At 34.1% G+C, this 24,070-nt stretch overlaps 1 long non-coding RNA gene across 1 annotated transcript; it reads right to left on the minus strand.

Annotated features, from left to right (window-relative positions):
* Positions 1-531: 531 nt before the first annotated feature.
* Positions 532-22,430, minus strand: LOC123593489. Its single transcript, XR_006710414.1, has 4 exons — positions 22,365-22,430; positions 11,718-11,890; positions 8,752-8,914; positions 532-709 (listed from the first exon to the last, which is right to left on the minus strand). It is a non-coding gene; the product is annotated as an uncharacterized LOC123593489 (long non-coding RNA).
* Between the last annotated feature and the right edge of the window lie 1,640 nt (positions 22,431-24,070).

The following is a 24,070-nucleotide window of genomic DNA, read 5'->3' on the forward strand; positions in this document are numbered from 1 at the left end:
TTCTCACAGCTTGTGAGTTTGTGCCCCACATCAGGCCTTGTGCTAGCAGCTCAGAACCTGGAGCCTGCTTTAGATTCTGTGTCTCCCTCTCTCTCTGCCCCTCCCCCATTCACACTCTGTCTCTGTCTCTCTCTCTCTCTCCCTCAAAAATAAACAAACATTTTAAAAAGTCTTTAAAAATAAAAATAAAAAAAGAAAGTGATATGAAAGCCATAAATGCTATATTGAATTTTATAATAGCTAATTTTTTTTGCAAGAAGTATGGGATGTGTATATCTAAAAGTATTTTAAGGCCATCTACTTAATATCACTGTTATTTTTACTTAAAACCTGACCAAAAATAGGTTCAATTATATGCAAATATCTCCATATTTGATCTTTAGAAATTTTAACATATCCCAAGATAAACAGATTTAAGCAAAGAATATTGCTTACTTTTAAAATATTCATAAGGCATGAGACATTTCTTGTGAACTATGGATATAGGAGTTTTTAAAAAAGAATACCTTCCAGCAGAATTGCAATGCATTTTTCAAACATCTAGTTTCTTATGACAGCAGCTACCTTCACGATGAGCCAAAGGGATTTCCAAATCAGAGATAGGAGTCTGACACTTCAGTTAAAGCTTCTATTTGTAATGCAGTTTTAGATCACATTTGGGGTTTGATAATCCTCCAGAACGTCAAGTTTCTATATGCTTTGTGTTCATCTGAATTCAAGTGAAAAAATAAAACCTTTTAATGGAAAAAATACTAATGAGAAACATGGAAGTAATTCACTTTGAATCTTTTGGAGAATGTAAGTTTTTTATTTGGGTTAATTTTCATCAAGCATCAGTTTGAACAAAGATAATTTTGCCATCGTTGCATACACTTAAAATTATCATTTCATATCATTCACTTTTATTTATACTTTATATATCTTCTGTCCTTATTTTTTAATAAATTATATTCCATACGAAGTAAGCCTTTTTTTCTAGATTTATAAGTGAAATTGCATCCTTTGAAATTGTCTTCAAAATTATCAGTAAAACCCTCTTTGTTGCTATTACAGACATTGTACATGTTTGACCATTAGTGTCTAGTTTGGCCTCTCCACTGCAAAAATACTCTTTAAAGTCTTTGATTTATGCAAAAAGAGTCTTCTGAAATGACAGTCCAAATATATTTTGACAAGACTATTATCATTGCAAGGAATAAGTACTGTCTTCAAAGTAATTAAAGGAGATTTTGAGAGTTGTTTTATAAAGTTAGTTGTTTGTCCTATGTACTTTGTGGATTTGGCAAAGATACCAACTTCCATGAATTTTTTTAATGTTTACTTATATTTGAGAAAGGGGGGGGGGGAATGCATGGGTGGGGGAGGGGCAGAGAGAGACAGAGATGCAGAATCTGAAGAAGGCTCCTGGCTCTGAGCTGTCAGCACAGAGCCCGATGCGGGGCTCAAACCCAGGAGCAGTCAGATCATGACCTGAGGTGAAGTCGACCCTTAACCAACTGAGCCACACAGGTGCCCCAAAGATACCAACTTGTAAAACAAACAAAACAAACAAAAATCTGTAAGTATACACAAATGAACATTAGGTTTCACTGGAGACACAGCATGGAGATGGGGCAAGGGATACACTCTAGCATTATTAACAGGATTTTCTGTATTCATTGTACCTGGTCATATAATTAAGATATAAAATGAGAAGATATATGACACTTAGCATAAGTATTATATACAAGAATAAATATGTTGGCAGCATAGAGTTACTATAAAACCATGTTTGAGAAGAGTAGACTACCTAGGTTTTTCCAGGGAAGAAAATTGTTAAGAATAGATGCCAAAAAAATTAAATACGCTCTTCAGAACAAGGGAAAAGGATGGACATCCTGTAATAACTGTTGTTATTTTTAAAATTAAAGGACCAATGTATGGGGCGCCTGGGTGGATCACTCGGTTGAGCATCCGACTTTGGCTCAGGTCATGATCTCGCCGTCTGTGAGTTCAAGCCCCGTGTTGGGCTCTGTGCTGACAGCTCAGAGTCTGGACCCTGTTTCAGATTCTGTGTCTTCCTCTCTCTCTGCCCCTCCCCCGCTCATGCTCTGTCTCTCTCTCTCTGTCAAAAATAAATAAAGCATTAAATTTTTTTTTTTAAATAAAGAAAATTAAAGGACCAATGTAACAAATAGCTGATATTACACATATTTCCCACTTAAGTAGTACATTTCTTTTGTTGATAATAAAAACTTGTTTTCTAAAAGGTTTCCAGTAAGAAAATATGAAGATTTGCTGAAATTAACCCTTCACATTTCCCCAGTGATAATATTTATTGTTCTGCCATCCTATTAAAATTTATCTTGCCAGTGCAAATAGTAACGGTGCATTTCTTCAGTTTATTATTTGTTCATTTTGTCTTCACATTTTTATAGATTTATGGGAATGACTTAAATTATTTTTATTTTTTGTAATCTAAGCTTAAATATTCTAAAATTATTACTCCCAATTTGTATTTATAATCATTATTGCTTATTTGATCAATAAATATCACTAATATTTCATAACTTGTATTATAAAATATTTTCAGGTATAAAAATATTTTCGGATATTTGTGAGAGAAGTGAATGTCTTCAGCCCAGAACAGGTATTTTTCTAATCTGAATTCTTTTTCCTTTTTTTAATAGTCCCTTTTTTGGAAGAATGAGTGTACTCCACCTTATTTAGAAAATTCTGGATCGTGGGGTTCCTGGGTGGCTCAGTTAGTTTAGTGACCAGCTCTTGATTTTGGCTCAGGTCGATCTCATGGTTGGGGGATTGGACCCATGCTTGGAATACTCTCTCTCTCTCCCTCTACCCCTCTCCACTCATGCTGGCTCACATTCTCTCTCTCTCTCTCTCTCTCTCTCTCTCTCTCTCTCAATACAAACCAAAAAAAAAAAAAAAACACTAGAAAATTCTGGATCATTGATTGTTTAGGTTATTCATTGGTGTATTAAAAACTACATTGGAAGTTTGTGGTTTAAAGCAACAATGTAATTTTGCTTAACACTTTATGAGTCAGAAATTCAAGAAGGACTTCACTTGACACTTTATCTCTGTTCTATGTGGCATCAGATGAGGAGGCTGACTGAGGCGAGAGAATTTCCTGAATCTGGCTCACTCACAAAACTGGCAACTTTGTATTAGTTGTCAGCTCAGAGTTCAGCTTAGAAACTCAAGGACCTCTCCACTGGAATGCATAAACTTTCTCAGAGAATGGAAGCTGGGTTTCAACACCTAATAAGAGGTAGTAGGTTGCCATTCTCTTAAATCATGAGTCTAGAGATTGGCAATATTGTAACATCTTCCATGTTCTATTGGTCAAAGCATTCTTAGGACCCACTCAGATTCAAACAGAGGAGGCACAGATCTTACAGCTAATGGAAAGAATGTTAGATTCTGTCCAGTTTCATAGAGATCATACATGGATGAGAACCAACGTAATTCTCACATCATTCTGATTTCAAACAAAAAACTTGTGTCACCGGATATAAAAATATTTGAATGATCAGCAAAAAATTATTGAACATGTCTACCTTGCAACACTCTTTAAATTGGATCACTGACATCAATCAGTGACAGTGCCCTTGATGAAACTTCCTTTTTTTTCTCTTTTGGTGAGCCTTAGAGCACTTTTAAGATACATTAAAGCAGAGAGATCTAGACATAAGAGACATAAAAGAAGAATCAATGCCTGTGAAGAGAAACTGAGAATGCTAAAGAAGAAATACCTTCCTTTCTTCTTTATTGCTTAGAATGTTAACATATTTCTGAGACAGGACGAGACTTTTAACCCAAGACCTGAGCAGAGAGGTTAGCATTTAGACCATGCCTTCTGACCCAGAGAGACTAAATATGCATTTGGTAAGCTACTAGGTCTGTGGTAATTCATTACATAACAATATAAAATGAATATAGTGATATATTTCAATGAACAGTAGCTCTCATTTTCAACTCAGGTCAGTATATTTATGTTTTCCTTACTGTTAATGTTCTGTTCTGTTTAAGAAATTATTGGCTATTGCAAGATCCTGGAGATTTGTTACTATTCTCTTTTCTAGAAGATGTATTATTTTACCTTCTGCAAATTATCTATTTAGGATTGGTTTGGTGTATGGTAGATGGTAGAGTTCATAGTTTATTGTTTTTCATAGAACTATTTAGTTGATCCAATACCAGGGTTTAAAAAGGCTGTGCATTTTGCACTGCTCTGCATTGCTCTGCTCTGCTTTTTCAATGTATGAAGGCACATTTAAATAAGGATCTCTTTAGAATCCTGAATCTATTCCATTGGTTTAAATATATATCTTATAATATTAATATAATATTTTACATTAATTATAAATTAATATACAGCAAACGTCTTTAATTTTGTTTTCATTATTTCTCTGCTTTTCATGTCCATATTAATTTTAATATCATTTTGTCAATTTCTATACTCATACACATAATTTGAACACAATTTTCATTCATATGAATACACACACATGCACATACACACATATTGAGTGCATTTGGGCTGTTAACCCATCTAGACATTTGAAACTTCTAAACTTATTCAGGTCATTGTCAAAATCTCATTCTTAGGGATTTCAACTGCATGGCTGGGCTCTAGCTCTTTGCTGGATGTTTCCTGAAGGTTTTCCTCAAGTCCTAAGGCCATCTGGTTTATTGCGCATGGGCTTCCTCAACATGGCAGCTCACTTCATCAAGCCAGCAAAAGTGATGTATTCCACACTGCTTCAAGTGTCTTTTATAACTTAACATATTCACTGGAGTAACATCTTAACTCCATTGCCATGCATCCTAACCACAGGAATAATATCCTTTCTGCTTTGCTATATTATATTGGTTAAAAACAAGTTACAGCCTCTGCATACAATGGGAAGGGTCATCCAAAGCCATGGACACCAAGAAGTGGAGTAGTCATTGGGGGTTGCCTGAGAATCTGTCCACTGCAAACCTTAAGGAAATGAAAGTGCAGACTCTAGAGGGTGAGACAAATTTGCAATTATTACAATTGACAAGGAGATTATATCCAGGAAATACAAGTAATACCTACAAATGCATAGCAAAAAGATAGAGATCGTAAGGATACAGTGGGGAAAAGATTGACTGGAACAAAGAAATCATCAAAAGGAAAATACAATATAATTTATACATATGAAAGGTGCTCAGTGTATCACTTATGAAGGAAGTGAATTTATAATCACACTGAAAATCCACTATACAAAAACTAGAATGGCTATTTAAAAAAAAACAGATTGCAAGGATATAAATATTAGAATGCTCAAACTCTGCTAACAGGAGTAAAAATTTATATAACTACTGTTAGTCTGCATAACTGATCATAAAAAGCTTCCAATTGAGTGTATACACCCAAATAATTTGCATATATATTCATTACAAGTCTAATGTCAATATACTTTCATCAAATTATGGTCCCAGATGACTAGAAAGTGGTCAAATATTCCTCAAAAGTAATTTGAACAAACATATTGCATTATATGTATAAAGTAGAATCTCAAATAATGTTGAAAATAAGTGGAATATTGTTACATGCAATAATATAGGGTTGACTCACACATGCCAGAAACCAAAAAAGGATACATTAGATTATTTTCTTCACATAAATTTCAGAAGGATGAAAATGAACCCATGGAAGTATAATTAAACACTAATTACTTTAGAGAAGAAAGTAGTTAGGCTGTTGTAGTGTTGGTATTATTTTTTCTTAATTTTTATGTTGGTTATATAGTTGTATTAATTTTTTTGATAGTTCACTGAGATCATTACATAAGATTGGTACATTCTTCATTATGTTTCTTGTACTTCAACAAAATATTTTTAAAGTAATTATAATTCAAGATTATGCTCTCCAAGTTATTAAATAATGTTTTAGTTTATGTCACTATATTTAAAAAAAAAACTTCCAGGGGTCTAATGATTTATTTGTTGATATTTTAAATATGTTAATGAAAGCAACATGATTAATTTATAGAAATAACATTTATATTATTTTGGATAAGTAGACCCATGAGTTAATTTACAAAATATATTGGTGTCTTTTCAAAAACACCTGAATCTATCCCACTATGTTAAAAGCTATCCATATTATTTTTCCAGGAAGCCAATGCCATTACTTTATACATGCCTTTTTAGGTAAATAAATTACTCTTAAAGAAGGTTCCTGATGACAAAAGTACAGTGGAAATAATTTTTGTAGCAAAAGAATGCTAAAAAGAAGTAGAAGTTCCTAGATCTGATATATAATGAATAAATATGTGCAATTTACTTTGCTTTAGAAATTAAACTTAATAGTTGTTTTCAAAATTAATATCTACAAAGTTGATAATTAGAAACCCATGGGATTTTAACAGAAAGTTTTCAATAGATATATGGAAATGCCCTTTTATAATTAGTATCATAACTTCAAAGATGTAGTAATAAAATGCATTACTTTTAATATCATAGTTTTAAATTAAAATGTATATGAGTTTTAAGAAAAATTATTCATTTGTTCAGAAATTTCAAAAAGACAGATGTAAAAATTGGCTTCATATATAGTGCCTTTCTTTTTCAAAATTAACATGTATTGAATTTTTATTGACCTTGTATTTCAAATGTACTGACTCAGTTCTCATGACAACCCTATGAATTAGATGTTATGATTGTCCACATAGATGTAGAAACTAAGGCTTAGAGGAATTTAGTAACTTGCCCTAAGTTATACAGTTTAGGAATAGAACTGTTCTCTGAAGCCAGACTAACACTATATACTAGTGATCTTAATCATTCTACAACTTCCTTAGCTGGTAAACATCATTAATTATATATTCTTTGCATCCTGGTTTTCTATACTTGTGGGAGATTTCTGATATTCACAATAAAGAATATTCTTAAAATAATCTTAAAATAATATTCTCTGTTCTTAAATATACCACGTAAAATTAATAACTAATATAAGATAGAAAGGATTGTGCATTAACTCAGTCATATATGTGACTAGGTGAAGACAGCTTATTTTCATCTGGCTAGTTTCTATGAATCTAAATCTTAAACCAAATGCCAAGTTCTCTGATCACTTTTGCCACATTAGATGAGGTAAAGGAGATTGAAAATGTTTAGGGTTTGGCTTGGAAAGGCAAATACCTAGAATAATATTTGCAGGGGCGCCTGGGTGGCGCAGTCGGTTAAGCGTCCGACTTCAGCCAGGTCACGATCTCGCGGTCCGTGAGTTCGAGCCCCGCGTCGGGCTCTGGGCTGATGGCTCAGAGCCTGGAGCCTGTTTCCGATTCTGTCTCCCTCTCTCTCTGCCCCTCCCCCGTTCATGCTCTGTCTCTCTCTGTCCCAAAAATAAATAAACGTTGAAAAAAAAAAAAAAAAAAAGTCTAGCAGATTCTTAAAAAAAAAAAAAAAAAAAATATTTGCTAACATTGTTTGGCAGACTAATAAAGAGAATATGGTAAAATTATTAGTAGATCCATAAGACGGTATGGTAAGCAGAATAGTGTAGTGAATCCCACTTCCCCTCTGCCACCAAAAGAAGTTCATGCCCTAAGGATATGTGGTAATGTTATGTTACCTGGCCAAAAGACAATGCAGATGTGATCAAGGTTATGGATTTAAGATGAAGAGATTACTGTGGATTATCTGGGAGGAAGGGATCAATATAATCACATGAGTTCTTAAAAGTAGAGAATCTTTCCTTGGCCCTGAAGAGAGAGATAATGATAGAAAACTGGCCAGAGAAGTGGCAGCAAGATAAGGATTTGGCACCATGTTGATTAGGAGACTTAAGTGTTTTATAAAAGGAATGCAGAAGTTTGAAGGGCTCAAAGGTGGTCTCCAATAGATAGCCAGCAATGAAACAGAGACCTGAGCTCTGAAACCACACAGAAGTGAATTCGGTCAACACATGAATGAGCTTTGAATTTCTTTCTGCTAGAGCCTCCAGAAAATATCGGTGCTGCTGACCCCTTGACATTAGCCTGTTGAGATCCACGTGAGACTTCTGACCTCCAGAACTGTAAGATAATAAATTTGTGTTGTTATATGGTGCTATGTTTGGGGCAATTTTTTAAAGTAACTTAAATATATAGATATATATAAATAATAATATTAATTAATTAATTAATTTTGAGAGAGAACACAAGCAGGGGAGGGGCAGAGAGAGAGGGAAGGAGAGAATCCCAAGCAGTCTGCACACTGTCAACACAGAGCTCGATGTTGGGCTCAAGCTCACTGAAAGATCATGACCTGAACTGAAATCAAGAGTCGGATGACTCCCAGGCACCCCTGGGGAATTATTTTTTTATTGAAGCAATAGAAAACTAATATATTGGGCAATATAGTTTTCCAGGCATTATAAGCAAGGTACAGAATTGTGTATGTTCCTAGGGACATAAGATGGATGGTGAGATTGAACAAGGTGGATTACATTTATAAAAATGAATGGAAAGATGGCTGAAAAGTCTTCCAAAGGAAAAGACAAAAATGAATAAAAAGAACTCCACCATATTAATCTCAATTACATCCCTTGAATGGTAACAGCATTTGTTACTTCTAATTCATTTATTCCTCACAATGTTGTCGAATAAATATTCTCTATCTAAAATTAAAATTTTTCAAAACCATAGTGCTTTGCATTGACTGCGGTGAAATATGCATGGAATAGGTTCATTAAATACATTAGAATAGCAAACACTTTTGCTGCTTTACTTTTACCTTATAACAGAAACTTTTCCTCATTGTTGTGGCATCTACTCTCCACTTCTGTTTTTGTTCATTATATCTTCTTTCCTTTCATTCAAACAGTAATGTGATTTTGACCCAGTCTTTTTTATTGACAAAACATTATAACGTAGGGCTCATTTCAGTTCCTGAATCACTAGACACAATTAAACAGCAATAATGTTCAAATAAAATAATTGGAATTAGAAGTTCAAAAAGAGGGGCGCCTGGGTGGCGCAGTCGGTTAAGCGTCCGACTTCAGCCAGGTCACGATCTCGCGGTCCGTGAGTTCGAGCCCCGCATCAGGCTCTGGGCTGATGGCTCAGAGCCTGGAGACTGTTTCCGATTCTGTGTCTCCCTCTCTCTCTGCCCCTCCCCCGTTCATGCTCTGTCTCTCTCTGTCCCAAAAATAAATAAACGTTGAAAAAAAAAAAAAAAAAAGAAGTTCAAAAAGAAAATAATCATACTCAACTAAGTATATAACATTTTTGAAACCAGTTGGGCATTCATTATTGGAAAGAAATAGTCAACTTATGTGATAGTAAGTGATACATATGTGTGAACCCCCCCACGCACATTTACATTTACATATGTATATTCATATATGCAATTTATATATATACATATATATATATGTATATACACACATATGTGTACATATTTATTTTTATGTTTTTACTGAATTACCTAAAAGAAAACATAATTTTCAGTACCATTTTATACGAATGGTATCACAATTTGAAGATAATTTGGTAAATTGATTTATTTTCAAAATATGCCTAATACTCCATATATATGAGTGCATGTATTTTTCATCAATCATATAATACAATTTCTAGTGTCTTATACTATAATTATGTTTCATTGTTGCATATTCTAATTTATATTAAGGTTTATAATTTCTTTTCAACAGAAATATCGATTTTGGGTTATGTTGATTGGCCAAGTTAGTGATAAAAATGGGAAAAAAAGAATTCAAATTATTAAAAATATATTATTAATATTATTAAATTTTCACATTTTACTTAGCACTATTTAAGAATAATCTTACTCTCCACACACTTTGATTTGTCATTCACCCTTTGTGCTGAACATTAATAAGGGATAGCAGAATGGAGTGATACAGGTGGCAAAAAGTGTCAGGAGTATTTCAGTTCTTGTGAAAAGTAATTGTAAGAGAAGTATTTTTAAGATTTTAGACAATTAGATTTTATTCTTCAGTGATCACTCTTTGTCAATGCCATAAGAAAACCTATATAGAACAAAATTGATAACCCAGCATTTTTCCCAATTCTTCAACCATTTCTTCATGTCAACCCCGCATTTCCACAGTCTAAATACTTTAGGGATTAATTTTCTCTTCCAGTTCATAAATCCAAATTAAAGAAGCATCCCTTCAGAGGAAAACAGCTCTGTTAGAAATTCCAGCAGCAACCGATTTTATTGTTCATGTATTTGTCATGTGTCCTTTAATAGTTAGAAAGAAGAACTTGTGATGGGTCAGTAAGATGTTATATTGCTGTAATTGATTTATTACATTGTTATTACCTTGTTTCAATAAGTGCCCTTCTCTAATTGCCATAAACAGCATTCATTACCATTAATTTGAGATTATTCTTGGGTTCATGTGAATTATTGAAAAGAAAGAGATCTGGGTGTAGGGTTAAGAACACATAAAGCACTCTATTCTCAGATTTTATCTCTGTGGGATTTACGTAAAGTACATTGAACTTAGCACATAAGGTAAAAACCAAAATGGTACTTAGCCTTCAGCTAATAAAAAAAAAAAAAAAAATATCCTAGAAGATTTCTCAGTTAAAAATAAGGAGTTTGGACTTTCAAATCAGAGTAAGACAAACACATTTTCTCCACAAGATTCATATGATGCAATAGTGGCAGACTTTTAGACATGTTTTCAATGTTGGTATCAGTAGGCTATCAAATTAATGGACAGTGAAGATTATTTTCTATATTCACAATTTGCTGAAGGGCTTATATAGGGAAACTTTTGCAGATGGGATTTTAATAATCAGATAAGTATATTTATACAAGAAAGATTTATAAGTATGTATAAAGGGGTGAAGAGGCAATAGAGTCAAAAGTATTAACCATTCAACTTGAATACATAGAATAATGAAAACTGTTGGGTCAAAAAGACTTCAAATTTTCTTGGTTAGAACATCAAAGAAAGTCTGTTATTGCCTAATCAGGTGAAAAAAATTGTGAACCTGAATAAAATGTTTAGGGCATTAAGACCTCTATGTCAAGAGGTCTTTATTGGTCAAGAACCAATTCAATAAAGTGGAATTCAGACACAAGTGTAATTTTTGAGAAAAAAATTTTTTTTTCAAATGGGCAATAATATAGAGTATTTATCCAATGTTTTTCATTTTTATTGTCATATCTGATTAAAAATAATTATGGTTTAGGAGCTATAATTAATTTAACCCCACTTATCCAGAGTTATCCAGAACTTCTTGATCTGCATGGTCTCTTCCCTTGTAAGATTGTTTTAGATCAAATTTAGTCCAACATTTAGAAAACTAAATAAAAATAACTATTTCTATATTACTTAAAAAATTCTCTCAATAAGGAAATTAGGGGTAATATTTTTGTTTCCTTTTTAATGTGGCATTCAATTAAGAATCCTTTCATTTCTATATAATTCATCAGTTTAAGGAGCTGAACATCCTTAGTATGATGAGAGCACTACTTACTGTTCACAGGCTTGTTTTTCAATCTATTTTACTGAAGACAGGACAAAGAGATGAATAAAATGTACATTCAAAATAAATAATTCCTTCAGCTATATAAATGTGCCAAAATGCCATGGTGATTTTTATAATACAATTGCTGCAAAGGGTGCTGAGATTATTCTCCCCCCTTCTTTTTGTCCTACTCACATAGTCCTGTTCAATTTATTCTGTCAGCAAGTTAACAAAAATCAAATGAACAAGAACCTGATGTTCTGAAGAGAGCATTTAGAAAGAGACTGAAGGTTTTGCTGTCTCAGCTGGGAGGTGTGGCATATACCCTTCTCCAGTGATCTCTGACTGCATTTGGACTGTCAAGATAGTGGTGGAAGCCAGGAACATCTTCACCATCTGTGCTTGGCATCCGCTTTATAGAGTGACTGCCAAAGGAGAAACAGCTTCTTTTAGTACACACCTCAGTGCCATTTTCCTACCTTTTAACTCCCCATGAGGTTACATTACAGAAGACTTGGCAGCAGAGTAGTGCACCAATTGAAAATGTAAGAATTGTACAAAATTCAGCAAATCTCCATTTTAGAGGAAGTATTTGGTGTCTGGACACTTCCAGGCATAATCCATTTGCTAAACTTCATACATTTACCTAAATCAGATACTGTAGTTTGACAAAAATATTCTTTTCTTGAAATGCCGTGAATAAAATTTATGCATGAGAAGGGATAGGTTTAAAGCCTAAATTAGAAAAAAAAAATCTGAAATAGTCTGAATGCAACAATTTTAATAATTATGGGTACTGAATGGAAGGGACTGATTTCATTATATCATTTTGCTTTATTGGATAACTTCTAGTATTCTATAATGTAGATGGTGTACATAGAAATAGTGAATAAAAATGAGGAAAAAAAGCTAGATAAACCTTGAGGTAAGGAAGAACATAAAAGTATATAAATGAAAAAGCCTAAAGCCTATTTTTACCCTATATATATTCAAATCAAAATCTATTCATATGCACCTATGAATGTTTATGTAAATATATTAACATTGAATATTCACTGTGCTTAAGACATTGTGTCTGATGTTGCCATTGACACAAGCTCTCCTTGTACACACTTGAATGGGTCTATAGTCTGTGATGGGAGAAGCCTTTTGTATGAAATGATTACTGAAACATTATTTAGAGTTGTTTGCACCCATTGTGTGCTGGATAAATATTTTTGAACGACTATACATAAGTTGATAACTGCTCTCAGGTAGCTTACAACCTTATAAAGGAAATACATATATAAATAAACTTAACACAATCAACTTTTGAAAGTTATTACTAAATCACAAAAACTTCCTATTATGTTTTAAAAAGTTAGAAAATTCATATATACTTGAAGTAATCAGAAAGGTAGTATTTTAGATATAATTAAAGAATGTATTAGAAAAAGACAATAGGAAATATTGGGAGTATCTTGTGTACTGAAGGAATTAGAAATATTTAATAATAACTCGCCTGATTTGACTGATGCATTACATATGGTAATGCATTGGGGAATGGCAGTAAATAATACAGGGAAGCTAATGTTGTATTATACACTGTCCTCAGTACCTGGATTAGGAATTGTATATGATTAGATGAGGAAAGAAGGGACATAATGAATCAATAGCTGAACCAGAAAAGTATTATTAGTAGCACTTAAAGATTAAGTCATATATACAGGACAAATTGGAGAAAAGATACTGCATGCAGGAAGACTGATTGAAAGAGATAAAAGCAATGATAATGAGGGATCACACTAAGGTGGTGGCTTTGGGAATAAGGTGGATTCAATAGAAGTTATTTTGTAAGTGGAATAATACTGGATCCCCTTGAGGTCTTTCTTGTCCTACCAACATATCTAAGCACTTATATAATTCCAAAACTCTTGAATATTTTTTTGAGTTAACAGAAAAGGGAAATCACCCCATCAAAATAAAAATATTTAAAAATATGTTTTGGGGCTCCTGGGTGGCTTAATAGTTTAGGCGTACAACTCTTGATTTCTGTTCAGGTCATGATCTCACGGTTTGTGATCTAGAGCCCTGCACTGGACTCCGCACTGGCGGATTTGAGCCTGCTTGGGATTCTCTCTCCTTCTCTCTCTGCCCCTACCTGCTCATGCTTGCTCTCTCTCTCTCTCTCTCTCTCAAAATAAATAAATAAACTTAAAAAAATAAAAATCCTTTTTAAGCATCTTACCTTCCCTCTTATGTTTCACAGTACATATTTCTTTTATCTCTCTTCTTTCTTTACTGTTGTCAGATCATCTTTTTCCAAAAAAAAAAATATTGTTTTCACAAATAAAACTGTTTTAAAGGTATGTAACTTCAGGGGAAGTATAGTACTTTTATAGTTCTATTTGTCTCATGAAAAGAAACTTCTCCCTCCAATCCCTGATCCCAGAATTTTGGTGAATGAATTTCTACATTTACAAATATATAAGGGCAGCCTTCATATGAGGTTGATGCAAATAGAAAGGAAAATCTGTCACCTGTATAACCACTTGATTGTCTATATTACTCCACTCCAGTATCTAATGAATGAGCTACCAGGGTTATTGTGTTGCCAGATATTCTGATGAGTTGTATTTTAGGATTCAAAAAGTTATTGGACAAAGTTCAAAGCACATACTAAGTACTTAATAATTATTAACTATTATAACCATTTGAATTCCTTCTCTTATTGTTAGAGCCAATTCTCTTAACTAGCTTTTTCCAAATATGAAAGTAGTTAACTCTATGCTCATCTCCCTTCAGTTTATTTGCTGTAATATTTATTTGGTCTAATCCTGGAACTGTTTCCCTAAGAATTTTATTTGATGTTTTTATTTGTATTTTCCCCAAGAATTTTAAACAATGTTAGTAAGATGTTCAAATTGAAATGCCCGTAAATCAATAATATAAGAAAAACATGTAGAAAATTGCATAAGGAAAACTCAAAAGAGATATTGGCTGTGAAAGCATTTGCACAGACAGTGGGAGCAGTGGATGGGCTTGCCAGGGAAAGTGCAGCTACATGTAAAAGAAGGAGGGAGGGAGAGCTAACAAGTAGAGAGAATACTGAATTTTTGAAAATGTCTAGATTTGAGTAAAAAGAATGAAGCTAATGAGGAGAGTTATGATCAAAGGAAAACCAAGAAAGCACAGTGATTAGAGAACCTGGAGTAAAAATAGGTAGTTGTTATGATACATGGCAGAAGAGTGGATGGGAAAATAGATATATTGAGGAATATTGCTTTGATTTTTCCCCCACTATTATAGAGAGGTCTGAAACCGGATATCTATGAGTAAGTTAATTAAGAACTGAGCTGTAGGTTGTTGCTGCTATTTAAAGAGGTTAGGAAGCAGGTAAGAGGAACACTACCACGAGATGTGAGTTCCAAGTCACATGATTTAAGCCACACAGAATCTGCATTACCACTGATGAGGAGGAATAGAGGGCACTGGTCCAAACACAGGTGAGCTTTTAAACTACATGGCCTTTAATATTTTTCTTATCATAATACTGTATAATTCTATTCAATAAGGTCACAAGCTAAAAGTGTGAATATGTAGTAAGTTCAAAGGTCATGATGTTTCCCTGAAGTGTGTTCATTCTAGAAATACTTGCTATGGAAGAATTACTTGAGTCAGACTCTATTCAAGAAACTGTGAATATGGTGGCAAATAATATGAATAATGTATGTGTCTTAACGGAATTTACATGACAGTTGGGAGGCATTTCCAGAAAGAAAAGTAGTAAAATTACATATTAACAACATTTTGGATATCAATATGTGATATGAAGCACATGAAAACAACAGTATGACAAAAAAAAAAAAAGACTTGGATGAATAGAATCCTACTTTTATGTAGATAATTGAAAAATACCTTTGAAAAAGGTTTATTTTTGAGAAAGAGAACACATGTAAACAGGAGCAAGGTGGAGGGGGGAGGGGGGAGGGGGGTATTGAGAATCTGAAGCAGAGAAGCCCAATGCAGGGCTTGAACTCTGAGTCATCATGACATGAGCTGAAGTCAGATGCTTAACCCACCTGAAGTCGAATGCTTAACCCACTGAACCATCCAGGCGTGCCTAAAAAATGACTTTCTTGAATGGTGACCCCACGTAGAAACTTGAAGCTGGGAAGGGAGCTAGCTGTGAAAAGAGTTGTAGGAGGAGAGTTTCTATCTGTGTAATCTGCACATGGAATGACCCTGAGCTCGGTTTGTGGGAAATAGATAAGAGCCAATGCTGTGGATAGTCATAAGTAAAGGAGAAAGTGGTAGAATATTTGTATAGTACTGATTAGACCATTAAAGAGGAGAGATAGGAGATGTCTGCAAGGGTAGAAATAATTGATGAGAAAAATGCAAGAAAAAATCAGGTGGGTATTGAGTGAGACTAACCTTTAACCTATAAAGATATGAGGAACATTTAATTGATACAAAAGTGCTTTTGAAAGAAGGATTGAGGATTTGAAGATCAGTATTCATATCATAAACCCAGTTATATACCCAGTGGAATACCCAGTAAAATAGGGAGCAGTCTCTGAGAAGGAGGGGAATAAAGTGAGATTGGCTACCTAGAAAGGGAAAGTAAAACACATTTGGATCATTTTCTCAGAAAATGAAAAAGTAAATAAAAAGTTATATATTTCCATCACCAATTAAAATTAATTTGTACATTACATAAACACTTATTAAGCATTTGCTGTATATGAGATTAGGGATGAGACACTGGGAATATGAGAAATAATGTGACCCCTCCCATTGAAGTTCATACTTGGGTAAGAGATAGCACAGTCTGGAGTACCGTGAGTCTGTAGTAGATTCATCAACATAAATTTATAAATGTATCCCATAAGTCATAATCACATAAATAACAATAAATATCTTTGTTTCATTCTGTTCCACTAATAACAAAATCTTTAGTGTGTGCACTCTGGAATTTTGCATTAATAACAGTTTGGAGAGTAATACATAACCATAAATTGTCCTTAGGCCTGTAATTTGCTGTGTTGACAAACATAGAAACTGATAATGCAGAGTGAATCATAAACATTATCTTGAATTAATGCAGCTGCTTGCTTTGATATGCAATTATTTGTATTCAGTTATCTTACTAAGACCTATTAAAATATGTAGAAACATATGGAGTTTTCTTTGATCCTCAATGTCTATGTGTGCAATGCCAGTAAACACTAAATTAATGTACAGATAGATACATAGGACTAACTCTGAACTCTGATGTCTTAAGAAGTTGAGCTGTACTCTTTGTCAGCTAAGATGCAGTGATACTAAATGTCAAATATTTTGTGCAAAGTTGTATTACTGTTCATCCTTGGCTGGGTCAAGAGTAAATTGTTAGCCAACACCTTGTAGGGCCTCCTAATTAAATTCTTGAATTAATTAGTGTGCAGTAAAGATGTTGGTATTTCTGTATGAATCCATCACTACAATTTTGGCTTCCAATGTGCATTTTATTAAGTTATTTAAATATTTTAAAATATTGGAAATGGGCTTACATAGACTACACATATCCAACTAATTATGTCCAAAATAATCTTTTTCCCCAACATTTTTTTTCTTGCCAGATCCCTCTCTACCATTTGTTTATCCAAAACTATAAAGGCATAAGAGATTTAAAAAAACCAAAAAAACATTTTAAGCTTACTAAAAAGCAGTGAGTCTTTTGCCAAAATCCCAAATTTCTAGCTCCAGAATTTTCTCCTGTGGTTCAGTAGTTCCAATTTTCAGTTGGACACCAAGATGTTTATATCATGAAGCACTTTAAATTTGTCCTGTACAGAATCTGATTAAATTATCCCTTTACCCAATAAAACACAAAATATATAAAAGTCCTGATTTATCTCCTGTATATTCTTTCTTGTCAAACTTCTTATTAGGTAGCTACACAGCACATGCAACTACAAACCTAAAAGTCATTTCTATATTTTCTTTATTATATCTCATTCAACCAATTAATTGTCAAGGGGTTTGAATGTAGTTTCAAATGTTTACTCAAATGCCCTTTGCTTATAGGTACACTTGTCTCTATTTTAATGCAAACCCCAGGCCTTTTTGGATCCTGATGATAGCACCCTATCCTGTATCTTTTTTAGCTTCCAATCTCAGTCCTGTTTGATTATTAGTTTTATCTTATGAAAAAAAACTTAATTCTTGATTTAATAATTCCAAATTTTGCTTATAATAGTCAAGAGTCAACAATTCCCTTAATTATTAAATCCGAATTTGTCTACATGGATTTGTGTTACATTGGAAACCTAGTGTTTTGTACACTTACTATTGCAAATAAGATCAGTTTCTGGAAACTGATTTTCTTTCCTATGTAATTTTTGTTTTAATCTTCTGTTGATTCTTAGAAGGGTATGGAGACCATATAGGAACCATTTGGGGTAGGTTTGTCAAAAATAATACTTATATTACTTTATTCTTGTTGCTATAAAAAATTACCACAAACTTAATGGCTCAGAACAATACAGATATATTTCTACGGTGAGATTCCTAAAATCAACATGTTGGCAGGGCTGCATTTCTTTTGTTTTATTTATTTTTGAGAGAGAGTGCATGTGGGAGGGACAGAGAGAGAGAGAGAGAGAGAGAGAGAGAGAGAGAGAATACCAAGTGCAGAGCAAGAGAATACTGATAGTGCAGAGCCCATGTGGGGCTTAAGCTCACAAACCATGAGATCATGACCTGAGCCTAAATAAAGAGTCACTTTCTCAACTGCCTTAGGCACCCAAGTGCCCCAGAAGGGCTGCATTTCTTCTGGAGGCTCTACAGGAGAATCTGTGTCCTTGTCTTTTTCAGCTACTAGAAGCCACCTACATTACCTGTCTTCAAAGCCAGTAGTGTAAAAACCCCAAATCTTCTCTTCCTGTCAACCTTTCTTTCCCTCACTCTGTCTTTGTCTCTCCTTTCATCATCAATTTTTTTCCAACTCTGTCCACTCTGCCTACCTTTAATAAGGACATATGTGATTATATTATGTCCATCCAGATTATACAGGGCAGTTTTTCCATCTTAAAACCTTTAATCATATCTGCAAAGTACTTTTGACATGTAAAGTAACATAATCACTGGTTGCAAGGATTAGGACATAGGTAGCTTTGGAGAGGAAGCATTATTCTAATTTAAAAAACTATATTACAACACTCCAGTAATCAAAAGTCTGGTGCTGGCATAAAACCAGACATATAAATCAATGGAACTGGATAGAGAACCCAAATAGTCACAAATATATGGTCAGCTGAAGCCTTACAAGAGTGTCAAGAATTCACAATGGGGAAAATATAGTTTCTGATAAATAGTGTTGGATGAACTGAATATTCACATCAAAAAATTGAAACTGGACCCTTATTATACTACATATTTTATTTTTTTAAAGCATTTTTTTATAATTTTTTAACGTTTATTTATTTTTGGGACAGAGAGAGACAGAGCATGAACGGGGGAGGGGCAGAGAGAGAGGGAGACACAGAATCGGAAGCAGGCTCCAGGCTCTGAGCCATCAGCCCAGAGCCCGACGCGGGGCTCGAACTCACGGACCGTGAGATCGTGACCTGAGCTGAAGTCGGACGCTTAACCGACTGAGCCACCCAGGCGCCCCTATACTACATATTTTAAAAATGAATTCAAAATGGATAAAAGACTAAAAAGTAAAAGCTTAAACAATACAACTCTTAGAAGAAACGTGGCTTCTAGACACCAGATTTGGCAATGATTTCTTGGCTATAACACAAAAAGCATAGTTAAGAAAAGCAAAAATAGACAAATGAGACTATATCAAACTAAAAAGCTTCTGCACAACAAAGGAAACAGTCAACAAGATGAAAAGGCAACTTACAGCATGGGAGAAAATATTTGCAGGCCATATATCTGATAAGGAGTTAATATCCAAAATAAATAGAATCTCATCCAAATCAGTAAAAAAAAATAAAATAAATAAATAAAAATAAAAGAAAAAAAAACGATTAAAAAATGGGCAAAGGATCTGAACAGACATTTCACCAAAGAAATCTTCCAAATGTCCATCAGATTTTGAAAAGGTGCTCAGTATCACTGGTCATCGGGGAAATGTAAATCAAAACCACATGAGCTATTACTTCACACCTATTAAAATGACTGTTATCAAAGAGAGAGAGAAGTGTTGACAAGGATGTGGAGAAAGAGAAATCTTTGTGCACTGTTCGTGGGAAATTAAATTGGTGGAGCCACTATTGAAAACAGTATGGAGATTCCTCAAAAATTTTTAGATAGAATTACCATTCAATCCAGTAATCCCACTTCTGTCTACCAAAATGATCCTGAGGAATTCACTTCACACTATAGAATCAGACTCTGAATTTGAAACGCCAAATCTACATGTTAACCCTCCTATGACTCTTGAAGACTTAATCAAAAACATTTGAAAACAAGGATGAAAACTTGGAATATGCAAAAGAAAGAAAGAAAAGAAGAAAGGGAATCCTGATGGCATTCCAACATTTAATTTTAATTCATTTTAATGCATTTCTGGCATCTGGATACTTTTTAAAATGTCTATTTTTGAGAGAGAGAGAGAGAGAGAGAGAGAGAGAGAGAGAGAGAGAGAGAGAGAGATGGCCGGGGGGCAGAGAGAGAGAAAAGGATACAGAGAATCCCAAGCAGGCTCCACACTGTTAGCACCGACCCTGATGTGGGGCTCAAATTCATGAACCATGAGATCATGACCTGAACTGAGATCAAGAGTTGGACACTTAACAGACTGAGCCACTCAGGCACCCTGAGCATCTGGATATTTTGTAGAGCTGAGTTTTACAAACAAAAACTTGAAACTAATAAAAAACACTATAATTTCTCTTTAAACTAAATTTTCTACCATAATTTACTTTCTTCCTTTTCATTCAATCTATATTTAATCCATTTTGGATGTCTTGCCATACTGCAAAAATGCCATTCACTTTTATACATCCATACCTTTGTTCTTGTTAGAAGGCTATTCATTCAACTTGAAAATTTCTTTTTACCAATGCCATTTCAATGTCACTTTACTTTTGAGTATCTCCTAAATCCTCTGGAACATAAACAGTAGGCCCATTTTGTATTCTCTTATGTTTTTCTGTTGCCTTTAGTTCTCCAACAGAGTATCTTCTCAGGGTTTCTAATAGTTTCTATAACTTCTTCTATAAGAATATAGGATGTTTCTTTGCAGCTCTCCTTTTTTTTAATGTAAAAGATTAATACATACTTTTATTTTGAGAGGGAGTGAGAGAGGAGAGGTAGAGAGAGAGGAAGAGAGAGAATCCTAAGCAGGCTCTGCGCGGTCAGTGTGGTGCCTAACTCAGGGCTTGATCCCATGATCCATGGAAATCGTGATCTGGGCCAAAATGAAGAGTTGGACACTTAACCAACTGAGCCACCCAGGCGCCCCTCCCCTCTTTTCTTTGTGAACCCTCACCAGAACTTCCCTTAACGTCCATATTACCTGCATGCCCTTCAAAACTCCACTAGCCTCTACTCCATCCTAAAGCCACTTCCATATTTTTAGGCATTTTTTATAGCAGTACCTGGCTCTTGGTTCCAAAATCTGTGTTGGTCTGTGAGGGCTGCCACAGCAAAACAGACAAAAGCATAGACAAAAGTGGGTGAAGCAGCTTACGTCATCAAAATGTATTTTCTCACAGTTCTGGAGATTAAACATCCAAGAGTAGGGGTGCCAGCACTATTAGTTCTGGTGGGAGTTCTCTTCCTGGCTTGCAGACAACCACCTTCTTCCTGTGTCCTCACTTGGCCCTTCCTCAGAGTGTGTGCAGAGAGAGAAAGAGAGGATCTCTTTTTTTTCCTATAGGCCAAACGATCCTGTTGGATGAGGACCCTGCTTTTGTGACTTCATTTAACTTTACCTCTTAGAAGACCTCTAAATACAATCATGTTGGGGTTCAGGTGGGCATAATAGAGTCCACAGCATAATAAATACATCTCTCATGGCATATTAAATTTTTTAATATAATTAGTTAGCCTTGTACCTATCCTAGATTATGTGCTAAGAATTCTAGTTATCCCAGTTAATCCTTACAACTTATTTTCTTTGTGGTGGTCCTCAATTGAGGATCACTTAAATTATCCCATTCTATGAGTCATGCATTATTAACTTCATTTGGCAGCTTTAGATACTGAGATTTAGAAAGATTAAATTTTTCCATAGTCACATAGAAGGTATATAACAAAGCAACATATCAATCCAAATATCTGACACCAAAGCCCACCTCTTAAAAACTTGATCATACTGGAGAACAGAATGAATGATGCAGCCACAGGGTTCATATGAATACGTTTTATCTTTGACCACATTCAAATCACTGAGTCATATTTGCAAAAAATATCAATAAAGATAAATGATTGAAATAGTGTTAAAATGAATTCCTTTAAATGCCTGTGGAAAACCAAAGAATCTAATTTTGCAAATTAGAAGATTCAACAAAGATGGAGATATCTTTGCAGCATGTCAGGGATAATTCCACGTATGTATCCACCAAATACTCTATAAAGTAGTTTTCATATGTTGCATGGTTATATGAAAAAAGGAAAGATGAAATTGTTTTGCTTCAGAGCCAAACACGTAATTTTATATTATTATCTATGCATTCTCATTCATCTTCTCTGATTTAACCAAAGTTGAATGAAATATTAGCATGACAAAATGTATCACTACATAAATTACCACCTTGTTAATGAAGTATGCAAACAACTACGAGAAGATGTTTTATGACATTACTCACTTTACTCGTCAAGTAGCAAACATGTGGTCCACCCAGTTAGTTACAGTTAGAAGAAGAAAAGATAAGAAATCACCAAGTTGAGTTTTGGTAACAGATTATGGTTTCATACCTAGTAATATAGTGCCAGTGGCATTTTGTGACTCATCAAGCAGGAGATTTAAAAAAGGAAAACTTCTTTCTCAAAGGCTGATGGTATATGTTTATGTGTGTGTGTGTGTGTCGTGTGTGTGTGTGTGCATGCACACATGCATGAGTTTATTTTACTTTAACTTGTAAGATGAAGAAAAGTAATGCTTAAAAACAGTATGGATAAAAAAAGATGAGAATGATCGCAGATCTGAGAATGTGTTAAAAGGAAAGCAGTGTGGGGGCACCTGGATAGCTCAGTCAGTTAGACATCTGACTCTTGATCTCAGCTCAGGTCTTGATCTCAGGGTTGTGAGTTCAAGTCCTGCATTGGGCTCCACGGTGGGCGTGAAACCAACTTAAAAAAAATAGAAAGGAAAAGAAGAGAAAAGAAAAAAGAAAATAAAAGAATTGTGGTTTAGAGGCAGGAGGTGGTTGAGAGGCAAGACCAACCATTACAGATTGTAAAAACCTTATTGTGAGTCTAAACTTTCACTTTTATAAGATACTGGGATTTTCATACCTTCTGTAACTCTCAAAAGAGTGTCTTGAGACATGAATTAAAACAAGTAATGAGAACATTTTAAAACATATAAACCATAATAGAAGTGTAGGTAATGTAATTATTGTTTAACCAAAATAGTATGGTTAAGATCATGGACCCCAGGTTAACTGAGTTACTTTAACTGAATTAACTGAGGTTATTGAAGTTTAAATTTTGGCTCTGCCTCTTCCTAGCCTTCTCTTTCTTGCTTATATTTATGCTTATGTCTCCTCATCTATTAAATGGGGTCATGAGTGAAGCTGTCTCAGAAGCACCTGGTGAGGATTAATATTCTAAATAGATGTATATAGCACTTGTAATAATGCCTAGAAAATAATGAGAACTTTTGAAGTGTCTTAAGTAATCATTATTTGTTATCATGGCCCTGTTCTCTTTTGTTTCTGGATCACACTGAGTAACAGAAATAAAATTTTATTTTGCATATCTCATAAGCAAAATGAAACTTTAACTCTAAATCACAATTAATACAGTGTTATAAAAATTCAGAGATGGTTTTCTTTACATTATTTAGTAAAAGTCAGGAGATCTTTTTATACTAACATACTCTTTCTGTGACGAACTAAATTTCTTTGGAGAGGACATAGGTTATTTCAATTTATAGATTTATAAGTTTAAACAATAAAAATTAATAAACTAGTTGAATTACCAATTAGAGAAAACTCTTTTAAAATTTAGGAACATGTATATCATCCATAACACACAGTGTTGCATTTAAAATACTAATGTTCCATGTTTGTGCTCAATGAATTACAATCAAGAAACTATTAAAACCTACCAGCCAATTGATACCACATTGTTGAGGGAATGAATCATGGAAAATTTCCTACAAACTTAACAAAAGATGATTCCAGTTTCCGTACAGGGAAACATTTCTTAGAAGATGTAGCCTTTTATACACCAGCGATTAATTGCCTGAAGTATTTACATTTAATGAAATTTCCAATTTATCTAGTAATTTTTATCAGTATTAATTTATGTTAGAGAAATGAAGAGAAGATCTTCAAAGATATCTTGAATTAGATATTATCCCACTTACTTATTGCTGCGTAAACAGTCACCCCAAAATTCGATGGTTTAAAGAAACAACATATGTTTTACCCATGAATATGCAAGTTGGGAAGAAG

This window comes from Leopardus geoffroyi, chromosome A1, assembly GCF_018350155.1.
Source record: "Leopardus geoffroyi isolate Oge1 chromosome A1, O.geoffroyi_Oge1_pat1.0, whole genome shotgun sequence".
Classification (NCBI taxonomy): Eukaryota; Metazoa; Chordata; class Mammalia; order Carnivora; family Felidae; genus Leopardus; species Leopardus geoffroyi.